Below are 13,823 nucleotides of genomic sequence, written 5' to 3'. Positions count from 1 at the left end.
TCCTGCAAGTTGAATATCGACAAATAAAAACATAAAGAATATTTATTCATAATAATTTATTTTGTATTTTTATCAGATTTAAGATCAAAGTTCACTTTCTTGCAAGTTGAATATCGTCAAATAAAAACATAAAGAATATTTATTCATAATCATTTATTTTGTATTTTATCAGAACTAAGATCAAAGTTCACTTTCTTGCAAGTTGTTTATCGACAAATAGAAACATAAATAACATTTATTCATAATCATTGATTTTGTATCTTATCAGATTTAAGATCAAAGCTCACTTTCTTGCAAATCGTCAAATAAAAACATAAAGAATATTTATTCATAATAATTTATTTTGTTTTTTATCAGATTTATGATCAAAGTTCATCTTCATGTAAGTTGAATATCGACAAATAAAAACATAAAGAATATTTATTCATAATCATTTATTTTGTATTTTATCAGAACTAAGATCAAAGTTCACTTTCTTGCAAGTTGATTATCGACAAATAGAAACATAAATAACATTTCATCATGATCATTGATTTTGTATTTTTATCAGATTTAAGATCAAAGTTCACTTTCTTGCAAGTTGAATATCGACAAATAAAACCATAAAGAATATTTATTCATAATAATTTATTTTATCAGATTTATGATCAAAGTTCACTTTTATGTAAGTTGTTAATCGGCAAATAAAAACATAAATAATATTTATTCATTATCATTTATTTTGTATTTTTATCAGATTTAAGATAAAAGTTCACTTTCTTGCAAGTTATTTATCGACATATAGAAACATAAAGAACATATATTCATAATCATTTATTTTGTATTCTATCAGATCTAAGATCAAACTTCACTTTCTTGCATGTTATTTATCGACATATAGAAACATAAAGAACATATATTCATAATCATTTATTTTGTATTTTATCAGATTTAAGATTAAAGTTCACTTTCTTGCAAGTTGTTTATCGACAAGTAAAAACATAAATAACATTTATTCAAAATCATTTATTTTGTATTTTATCATATTTAAGATTAAAGTTCCCTTTCTTGCAAGTTGAATATCGACAAATAAAAGCATAAAGAATATTTATTCATAATCATTTACTTTGAGTTTTCTCAGATTTATGATCAAAGTTCACTTTCCTGCAAGTTGAATATCGACAAATAAAAACATAAAGAATATTTATTCATAATCATTTATTTTGTATTTTATCAGAACTAAGATCAAAGTTCACTTTCCTGCAAGTTGAATATCGACAAATAAATACATAAAGAATATTTATTCATAATAATTGATTTTGTTTTTTATCAGATTTATGATCAAAGTTCATGTTCATGTAAGTTGAATATCGACAAATAAAAACATAAAGAATATTTATTCATAATCATTTATTTTGTATTTTATCAGAACTAAGATCAAAGTTCACTTTCTTGCAAGTTGTTTATCGTCAAATAGAAACATAAATAACATTTATTCATAATCATTGATTTTGTATTCTATCATATCTAAGATTAAAGTTCACTTTCTTGCAAGTTGTTTATCGACGAATAGAAACATAAAGAACATTTATTGATAATCATTTATTTTGAGTTTTCTCAGATTTATGATCAAAGTTCACTTTCCTGCAAGTTGAATATCGGCAAATAAAAACATAAAGAATATTTATTCATAATAATTTATTTTGTATTTTTATCAGATTTATGATCAAAGTTCACTTTCATGTAAGTTGAATATCGTCAAATAAAAACATAAAGAATATTTATTCATAATAATTTATTTTGTTTTTATCAGATTTATGATCAAATTTCATGTTCATGTAAGTTGAATATCGACAAATAAAAACATAAAGAATATTTATTCATAATCATTTATTTTGTATTTTTATCAGATTTAAGATCAAAGTTCACTTTCTTGCAAGTTGAATATCGACAAATAAAAATATTTTGTATTTTATCAGATTTAAGATCAAAGCTCACTTTCTTGCAAATCGTCAAATAAAAACATAAAGAATATTTATTCATAATCATTTATTTTGTATTTTATCAGAACTAAGATCAAAGTTCACTTTCATGTAAGTTGAATATCGTCAAATAAAAACTTAAAGAATATTTATTCATAATAATTTATTTTGTTTTTATCAGATTTATGATCAAAGTTCATTTTCATGTAAGTTGAATATCGACAAATAAAAATATAAAGAATATTTATTCATAATCATTTATTTTGTATTTTATCAGATTTAAGATCAAAGCTCACTTTCTTGCAAGTTGTTTATCGACAAATAGAAACATAAATAACATTTATTCATAATCATTGATTTTGTATTTTTATCAGATTTAAGATCAAAGTTCACTTTCTTGCAAGTTGAATATCGACATATAAAAACATAAAGAATATTAATTCATTATCACTTATTTTGTATTTTATCAGATTTAAGATCAAAGCTCACCTTCTTGCAAGTCGTTTATTGACAATCAGAAACATTAAAAATATTTATTCATAATCATTTATTTTTATCACATTCTTGCAAGTTGTTTATCGACAAATAGAACCATAAATAACATTTAATCATAATCATTGATTTTGTATTTTTATCAGATTTAAGATCAAAGTTCACTTTCTTACAAGTTTAATTGAATATCGACATATAAAAACATAAAGAATATTAATTCATTATCATTTATTTTGTATTCTATCAGATCTAAGATCAAAGTTCACTTCTTGCAAGTTGTTTATCGCCAAATAAAAACATAAATAACATTTATTCATAATCATTTATTTTGTATTTTTATCAGATTTAAGATCAAAGTTCACTTTCTTGCAAGTTGAATATCGTCAAATAAAAACATAAAGAATATTTATTCATAATCATTTATTTTGTATTTTATCATAACTAAGATCAAAGTTCACTTTCTTGTAAGTTGTTTATCGACAAATAGAAACATAAATAACATTTATTCATAATCATTGGTTTTGTATTTTTATCAGATTTAAGATCAAAGTTCACTTTCTTGCAAGTAGAATATCGTCAAATAAAAACATAAAGAATATTTATTCATAATCATTTATTTTGTATTTTATCAGAACTAAGATCAAAGTTCACTTTCTTGCAAGTTGAATATCGAAAAATAAAAACATAAAGAATATTTATTCATAATCATTTATTTTGTAATTTATCAGATTTAAGATCAAAGCTCACTTTCTTGCAAATCGTCAAATAAAAACATAAAGAATATTTATTCATAATAATTTATTTTGTTTTTTATCAGATTTATGATCAAAGTTCATGTTCATGTAAGTTGAATATCGACAAATAAAAACATAAAGAATATTTATTCATAATCATTTATTTTGTATTTTTATCAGATTTATGATCAAAGTTCACTTTCATGTAAGTTGAATATCGTCAAATAAAAACATAAAGAATATTTATTCATAATAATTTATTTTGTTTTTTATCTGATTTATGATCAAAGTTCATTTTCATGTAAGTTGAATATCGACAAATAAAAATATAAAGAATATTTATTCATAATCATTTATTTTGTATTTTATCATATTTAAGATTAAAGTTCACTTTCTTGCAAGTTTACTATCGACAAATAAAAGCATAAAGAATATTTATTCATAATCATTTATTTTGAGTTTTCCCAGATTTATGATCAAAGTTCACTTTCCTGCAAGTTGAATATCGACAAATAAAAACATAAAGAATATTTATTCATAATAATTTATTTTGTATTTTTATCAGATTTAAGATCAAAGTTCACTTTCTTGCAAGTTGAATATCGTCAAATAAAAACATAAAGAATATTTATTCATAATCATTTATTTTGTATTTTATCAGAACTAAGATCAAAGTTCACTTTCTTGCAAGTTGTTTATCGACAAATAGAAACATAAATAACATTTATTCATAATCATTGATTTTGTATTTTATCAGATTTAAGATCAAAGCTCACTTTCTTGCAAGTTGTTTATCGACAAATAAAAACATAAATAACATTTATTTAAAATCATTTATTTTGTATTTTATCATATTTAAGATTAAAGTTCACTTTCTTGCAACTTGAATATCGACAAATAAAAGCATAAAGAATATTTATTCATAATCATTTATTTTGAGTTTTCTCAGATTTATGATCAAAGTTCACTTTCCTGCAAGTTGAATATCGACAAATAAAAACATAAAGAATATTTAATCATAATAATTTATTTTGTATTTTTATCAGATTTAAGATCAAAGTTCACTTTCTTGCGAGTTGAATATCGTCAAATAAAAACATAAAGAATATTTATTCATAATCATTTATTTTGTATTTTATCAGAACTAAGATCAAAGTTCACTTTCTTGCAAGTTGTTTATCGACAAATAGAAACATAAATAACATTTCATCATGATCATTGATTTTGTATTTTTATCAGTTTTAAGATCAAAGTTCACTTTCTTGCAAGTTGAATATCGACAAATAAAATCATAAAGAATATTTATTCATAATAATTTATTTTGTATTTTATCAGATTTATGATCAAAGTTCACTTTCATGTAAGTTGTTAATCGGCAAATAAAAACATAAATAATATTTATTCATTATCATTTATTTTGTATTTTTGTCAGATTTAAGATAAAAGTTCACTTTCTTGCAAGTTATTTATCGACATATAGAAACATAAAGAACATATATTCATAATCATTTATTTTGTACTCTATCAGATCTAAGATCAAAGTTCACTTTCTTGCAAGTTATTTATCGACATATAGAAACATAAAGAACATATATTCATAATCATTTATTTTGTATTCTATCATATCTAAGATTAAAGTTCACTTTCTTGCAAGTTGTTTATCGACGAATAGAAAAATAAAGAACATTTATTGATAATCATTTATTTTGAGTTTTCTCAGATTTATGATCAAAGTTCACTTTCCTGCAAGTTGAATATTGGCAAATAAAAACATAAAGAATATTTATTCATAATCATTTATTTTGTATTTTATCAGAACTAAGATCAAAGTTCACTTTCTTGCAAGTTGTTTATCGACAAATAGAAACATAAATAACATTTATTCATAATCATTGATTTTGTATTTTATCAGATTTATGATCAAAGCTCACTTTCTTGCAAATCGTCAAATAAAAACATAAAGAATATTTATTCATAATCATTTAATTTGTATTTTATCAGAACTAAGATTAAAGTTCACTTTCTTGCAAGTTGTTTATCGACGAATAGAAACATAAAGAACATTTATTGATAATCATTTATTTTGAGTTTTATCAGATTTATGATCAAAGTTCACTTTGTTACAAGTTGAATATCGACAAATAAAAATATAAAGAATATTTATTCATAATCATTTATTTTGTATTTTATCAGAACTAAGATCAAAGTTCACTTTCTTGCAAGTTGTTTATCGACAAATAGAAACATAAATAACATTTATTCATAATCATTGATTTTGTATTTTTATCAGATTTAAGATCAAAGTTCACTTTCTTGCAAGTTGAATATCGACAAATAAATACATAAAGAATATTTATTCATAATAATTGATTCTGTTTTTTTTATCAGATTTATGATCAAAGTTCATGTTCATGTAAGTTGAATATCGACAAATAAAAACATAAAGAATATTTATTCTTAATCATTTATTTTGTATTTTTATCAGATTTACGATCAAAGTTCACTTTCTTGCAAGTTGAATATCGTCAAATAAAAACATAAAGAATATTTATTCATAATCATTTATTTTGTATTTTATCAAACTTAGATCAAAGTTCACTTTCTTGCAAGTTGTTTATCGACAAATAGAAACATAAATAACATTTAATCATGATCATTGATTTTGTATTTTTATCAGATTTAAGATCAAAGTTCACTTTCTTGCAAGTTGAATATCGACAAATAAAAACATAAAGAATATTTATTCATAATAATTTATTTTGTGTTTTATCAGATTTATGATCAAAGTTCACTTTAATGTAAGTTGTTAATCGTCAAATAAAAACATAAAGAATATTTATTCATAATCATTTATTTTGTATTTTATCAAACTTAGATCAAAGTTCACTTTCTTGCAAGTTGTTTATCGACAAATAGAAACATAAATAACATTTCATCATGATCATTGATTTTGTATTTTTATCAGATTTAAGATCAAAGTTCACTTTCTTGCAAGTTGAATATCGACAAATAAAACCATAAAGAATATTTATTCATAATAATTTATTTTGTATTTTATCAGATTTATGATCAAAGGTCACTTTCATGTAAGTTGTTAATCGGCAAATAAAAACATAAATAATATTTATTCATTATCATTTATTTTGTATTTTTATCAGATTTAAGATAAAAGTTCACTTTCTTGCAAGTTATTTATCGACATATAGAAACATAAAGAACATATATTCATAATCATTTATTTTGTATTCTATCAGATCTAAGATCAAAGTTCACTTTCTTGCAAGTTATTTATCGACATATAGAAACATAAAGAACATATATTCATAATCATTTATTTTGTATTCTATCATATCTAAGATTAAAGTTCACTTTCTTGCAAGTTGTTTATCGACGAATAGAAAAATAAAGAACATTTATTGATAATCATTTATTTTGAGTTTTCTCAGATTTATGATCAAAGTTCACTTTCCTGCAAGTTGAATATTGGCAAATAAAAACATAAAGAATATTTATTCATAATCATTTATTTTGTATTTTATCAGAACTAAGATCAAAGTTCACTTTCTTGCAAGTTGTTTATCGACAAATAGAAACATAAATAACAATTATTCATAATCATTGATTTTGTATTTTATCAGATTTATGATCAAAGCTCACTTTCTTGCAAATCGTCAAATAAAAACATAAAGAATATTTATTCATAATCATTTATTTTGAGTTTTCTCAGATTTATGATCAAAGTTCACTTTCATGTAAGTTGAATATCGTCAAATAAAAACATAAAGAATATTTATTCATAATCATTTATTTTGTATTTTATCAAACTTAGATCAAAGTTCACTTTCTTGCAAGTTGTTTATCGACAAATAGAAACATAAATAACATTTAATCATGATCATTGATTTTGTATTTTTATCAGATTTAAGATCAAAGTTCACTTTCTTGCAAGTTGAATATCGACAAATAAAAACATAAAGAATATTTATTCATAATAATTTATTTTGTATTTTATCAGATTTATGATCAAAGTTCACTTTAATGTAAGTTGTTAATCGCCAAATAAAAACATAAAGAATATTTATTCATAATAATTTATTTTGTTTTTTATCAGATTTATGATCAAAGTTCATTTTCATGTAAGTTGAATATCGACAAATAAAAATATAAAGAATATTTATTCATAATCATTTATTTTGTATTTTATCAGAACTAAGATCAAAGTTCACTTTCTTGCAAGTTGTTTATCGACAAATAGAAACATAAATAACATTTATTCATAATCATTGATTTTGTATTTTTATCAGATTTAAGATCAAAGTTCACTTTCTTGCAAGTTGAATACCGACAAATAAATACATAAAGAATATTTATTCATAATAATTGATTCTGTTTTTTTTATCAGATTTATGATCAAAGTTCATGTTCATGTAAGTTGAATATCGACAAATAAAAACATAAAGAATATTTATTCTTAATCATTTATTTTGTATTTTTATCAGATTTACGATCAAAGTTCACTTTCTTGCAAGTTGAATATCGTCAAATAAAAACATAAAGAATATTTATTCATAATCATTTATTTTGTATTTTATCAAACTTAGATCAAAGTTCACTTTCTTGCAAGTTGTTTATCGACAAATAGAAACATAAATAACATTTAATCATGATCATTGATTTTGTATTTTTATCAGATTTAAGATCAAAGTTCACTTTCTTGCAAGTTGAATATCGACAAATAAAAACATAAAGAATATTTATTCATAATAATTTATTTTGTGTTTTATCAGATTTATGATCAAAGTTCACTTTAATGTAAGTTGTTAATCGTCAAATAAAAACATAAAGAATATTTATTCATAATCATTTATTTTGTATTTTATCAAACTTAGATCAAAGTTCACTTTCTTGCAAGTTGTTTATCGACAAATAGAAACATAAATAACATTTCATCATGATCATTGATTTTGTATTTTTATCAGATTTAAGATCAAAGTTCACTTTCTTGCAAGTTGAATATCGACAAATAAAACCATAAAGAATATTTATTCATAATAATTTATTTTGTATTTTATCAGATTTATGATCAAAGGTCACTTTCATGTAAGTTGTTAATCGGCAAATAAAAACATAAATAATATTTATTCATTATCATTTATTTTGTATTTTTATCAGATTTAAGATAAAAGTTCACTTTCTTGCAAGTTATTTATCGACATATAGAAACATAAAGAACATATATTCATAATCATTTATTTTGTATTCTATCAGATCTAAGATCAAAGTTCACTTTCTTGCAAGTTATTTATCGACATATAGAAACATAAAGAACATATATTCATAATCATTTATTTTGTATTCTATCATATCTAAGATTAAAGTTCACTTTCTTGCAAGTTGTTTATCGACGAATAGAAAAATAAAGAACATTTATTGATAATCATTTATTTTGAGTTTTCTCAGATTTATGATCAAAGTTCACTATCCTGCAAGTTGAATATTGGCAAATAAAAACATAAAGAATATTTATTCATAATCATTTATTTTGTATTTTATCAGAACTAAGATCAAAGTTCACTTTCTTGCAAGTTGTTTATCGACAAATAGAAACATAAATAACAATTATTCATAATCATTGATTTTGTATTTTATCAGATTTATGATCAAAGCTCACTTTCTTGCAAATCGTCAAATAAAAACATAAAGAATATTTATTCATAATCATTTAATTTGTATTTTATCAGAACTAAGATTAAAGTTCACTTTCTTGCAAGTTGTTTATCGACGAATAGAAACATAAAGAACATTTATTGATAATCATTTATTTTGAGTTTTCTCAGATTTATGATCAAAGTTCACTTTCCTGCAAGTTGAATATTGGCAAATAAAAACATAAAGAATATTTATTCATAATAATTTATTTTGTATTTTTATCAGATTTATGATCAAAGTTCACTTTCATGTAAGTTGAATATCGTCAAATAAAAATATAAAGAATATTAATTCATTATCACTTATTTTGTATTTTATCAGATTTAAGATCAAAGCTCACCTTCTTGCAAGTTATTTATCGACATATAGAAACATAAAGAACATATATTCATAATCATTGATTTTGTATTCTATCATATCTAAGATTAAAGTTCACTTTCTTGCAAGTTGTTTATCGACGAATAGGAACATAAGGAATATTTATTCATAATCATTTATTTTGTATTTTTATCAGATTTATGATCAAAGTTCATTTTCATGTAAGTTGAATATCGACAAATAAAAATAAAAAGAATATTTATTCATAATAATTTATTTTGTATTTTTATCAGATTTATGATCAAAGTTCACTTTCATGTAAGTTGAATATCGTCAAATAAAAATATAAAGAATATTAATTCATTATCACTTATTTTGTATTTTATCAGATTTAAGATCAAAGCTCACCTTCTTGCAAGTTATTTATCGACATATAGAAACATAAAGAACATATATTCATAATCATTGATTTTGTATTCTATCATATCTAAGATTAAAGTTCACTTTCTTGCAAGTTGTTTATCGACGAATAGGAACATAAGGAATATTTATTCATAATCATTTATTTTGTATTTTTATCAGATTTATGATCAAAGTTCACTTTCATGTAAGTTGAATATCGTCAAATAAAAACATAAAGAATATTTATTCATAATAATTTATTTTGTTTTTTATCAGATTTATGATCAAAGTTCATGTTCATGTAAGCTGAATATCGACAAATAAAAACATAAAGAATATTTATTCATAATCATTTATTTTGTATTTTTATCAGATTTTAGATCAAAGTTCACTTTCTTGCAAGTTGAATATCGACAAATAAAAACATAAATAACATTAATTCATTATCACTTATTTTGTATTTTATCAGATTTAAGATCAAAGCTCACTTTCTTGCAAATCGTCAAATAAAAACATAAAGAATATTAATTCATTATCATTTATTTTGTATTCTATCAGATCTAAGATCAAAGTTCACTTCTTGCAAGTTGTTTATCGACAAATAAAAACATAAATAACATTTATTCATAATCATTTATTTTGTATTTTTATCAAATTTAAGATCAAAGTTCACTTTCTTGCAAGTTGAATATCGACAAATAAAAACATAAGGAATATTTATTCATAATCATTTATTTTGTATTTTATCAGATTTATGATCAAAGTTCACTTTCATGTAAGTTGAATATCGTCAAATAAAAACATAAAGAATATTTATTCATAATAATTTATTTTGTTTTTTATCTGATTTATGATCAAAGTTCATTTTCATGTAAGTTGAATATCGACAAATAAAAATATAAAGAATATTTATTCATAATCATTTATTTTGTATTTTATCATATTTAAGATTAAAGTTAACTTTCTTGCAAGTTGAATATCGACAAATAAAAGCATAAAGAATATCTATTCATAATCATTTATTTTGAGTTTTTTCAGATTTATGATCAAAGTTCACTTTCCTGCAAGTTGAATATCGACAAATAAAAACATAAAGAATATTTATTCATAATAATTTATTTTGTATTTTTATCAGATTTAAGATCAAAGTTCACTTTCTTGCAAGTTGAATATCGTCAAATAAAAACATAAAGAATATTTATTCATAATCATTTATTTTGTATTTTATCAGAACTAAGATCAAAGTTCACTTTCTTGCAAGTTGTTTATCGACAAATAGAAACATAAATAACATTTATTCATAATCATTGATTTTGTATTTTATCAGATTTAAGATCAAAGCTCACTTTCTTGCAAGTTGTTTATCGACAAATAAAAACATAAATAACATTTATTTAAAATCATTTATTTTGTATTTTATCATATTTAAGATTAAAGTTCACTTTCTTGCAACATGAATATCGACAAATAAAAGCATAAAGAATATTTATTCATAATCATTTATTTTGAGTTTTCTCAGATTTATGATCAAAGTTCACTTTCCTGCAAGTTGAATATCGACAAATAAAAACATAAAGAATATTTAATCATAATAATTTATTTTGTATTTTTATCAGATTTAAGATCAAAGTTCACTTTCTTGCAAGTTGAATATCGTCAAATAAAAACATAAAGAATATTTATTCATAATCATTTATTTTGTATTTTATCAGAACTAAGATCAAAGTTCACTTTCTTGCAAGTTGTTTATCGACAAATAGAAACATAAATAACATTTCATCATGATCATTGATTTTGTATTTTTATCAGATTTAAGATCAAAGTTCACTTTCTTGCAAGTTGAATATCGACAAATAAAACCATAAAGAATATTTATTCATAATAATTTATTTTGTATTTTATCAGATTTATGATCAAAGTTCACTTTCATGTAAGTTGTTAATCGGCAAATAAAAACATAAAGAATATTTATTCATAATCATTTATTTTGAGTTTTCTCAGATTTATGATCAAAGTTCACTTTCATGTAAGTTGAATATCGTCAAATAAAAACATAAAGAATATTTATTCATAATAATTTATTTTGTTTTTTATCAGATTTATGATCAAAGTTCATTTTCATGTAAGTTGAATATCGACAAATAAGAACATAGAGAATATTTATTCATAATCATTTATTTTGTATTTTATCAGAACTAAGATCAAAGTTCACTTTCATGCAAGGTGTTTATCGACAAATAGAAACATAAATAACATTTATTTGTAATCATTGACTTTGTATTTTTATCAGATTTAAGATCAAAGTTCACTTTCTTGCAAGTTGAATATCGACATATAAAAACATAAATAACATCTATTCAAAATCATTTATTTTGTATTTTATCATATTTAAGACTAAAGTTCACCTTCTTGCAAGTCGTTTATCGACAAATAGAAACATTAAAAATATATATTCATAATCATTTATTTTGTATTTTTATCAGATTTAAGATCAAAGTTCACTTTCTTGCAAGTTGAATATCGTCAAATAAAAACATAAAGAATATTTATTCATAATCATTTATTTTGTATTTTATCAAACTTAGATCAAAGTTCACTTTCTTGCAAGTTGTTTATCGACAAATAGAAACATAAATAACATTTATTCATAATCATTGATTTTGTATTCTATCATATCTAAGATTAAAGTTCACTTTCTTGCAAGTTGTTTATCGACGAATAGAAACATAAAGAACATTTATTGATAATCATTTATTTTGAGTTTTCTCAGATTTATGATCAAAGTTCACTTTCCTGCAAGTTGAATATCGGCAAATAAAAACATAAAGAATATTTATTCATAATCATTTATTTTGAGTTTTCTCAGATTTATGATCAAAGTTCACTTTCATGTAAGTTGAATATCGTCAAATAAAAACATAAAGAATATTTATTCATAATCATTTATTTTGAGTTTTCTCAGATTTATGATCAAAGTTCACTTTCATGTAAGTTGAATATCGTCAAATAAAAACATAAAGAATATTTATTCATAATAATTTATTTTGTTTTTTATCAGATTTATGATCAAAGTTCATTTTCATGTAAGTTGAATATCGACAAATAAAAACATAGAGAATATTTATTCATAATCATTTATTTTGTATTTTATCAGAACTAAGATCAAAGTTCACTTTCATGCAAGGTGTTTATCGACAAATAGAAACATAAATAACATTTATTTGTAATCATTGACTTTGTATTTTTATCAGATTTAAGATCAAAGTTCACTTTCTTGCAAGTTGAATATCGACATATAAAAACATAAATAACATCTATTCAAAATCATTTATTTTGTATTTTATCATATTTAAGACTAAAGTTCACCTTCTTGCAAGTCGTTTATCGACAAATAGAAACATTAAAAATATATATTCATAATCATTTATTTTGTATTTTTATCAGATTTAAGATCAAAGTTCACTTTCTTGCAAGTTGAATATCGACAAATAAAAGCATCAAGAATATTTATTCATAATCATTTATTTTGTATTCTATCATATTTAAGATTAAAGTTCACTTTCTTGCAAGTTGTTTATCGACAAATAGAAACATAAATAACATTTAATCATGATCATTGATTTTGTATTTTTATCAGATTTAAGATCAAAGTTCACTTTCTTGCAAGTTGAATATCGACAAATAAAAACATAAAGAATATTTATTCATAATAATTTATTTTGTATTTTATCAGATTTATGATCAAAGTTCACTTTAATGTAAGTTGTTAATCGGCAAATAAAAACATAAAGAATATTAATTCATTATCACTTATTTCGAATTTTATCAGATTTAAGATCAAAGCTCACTTTCTTGCAAGTTGTTTATCGACAAATAAAAACATAAATAACATCTATTCAAAATCATTTATTTTGTATTTTATCATATTTAAGACTAAAGTTCACCTTCTTGCAAGTCGTTTATCGACAAATAGAAACATTAAAAATATTTATTCATAATCATTTATTTTGTATTTTTATCAGATTTAAGATCAAAGTTCACTTTCTTGCAAGTTGAATATCGTCAAATAAAAACATAAAGAATATTTATTCATAATCATTTATTTTGTATTTTATCAAACTTAGATCAAAGTTCACTTTCTTGCAAGTTGTTTATCGACAAATAGAAACATAAATAACATTTAATCATGATCATTGATTTTGTATTC

Source organism: Zeugodacus cucurbitae, chromosome 4, assembly GCF_028554725.1.
Source record: "Zeugodacus cucurbitae isolate PBARC_wt_2022May chromosome 4, idZeuCucr1.2, whole genome shotgun sequence".
In the NCBI taxonomy this organism is placed as follows: domain Eukaryota; kingdom Metazoa; phylum Arthropoda; class Insecta; order Diptera; family Tephritidae; genus Zeugodacus; species Zeugodacus cucurbitae.
The sequence above is the reverse complement of the archived record's forward strand: the minus strand, read 5'-3'. Positions refer to the sequence as shown.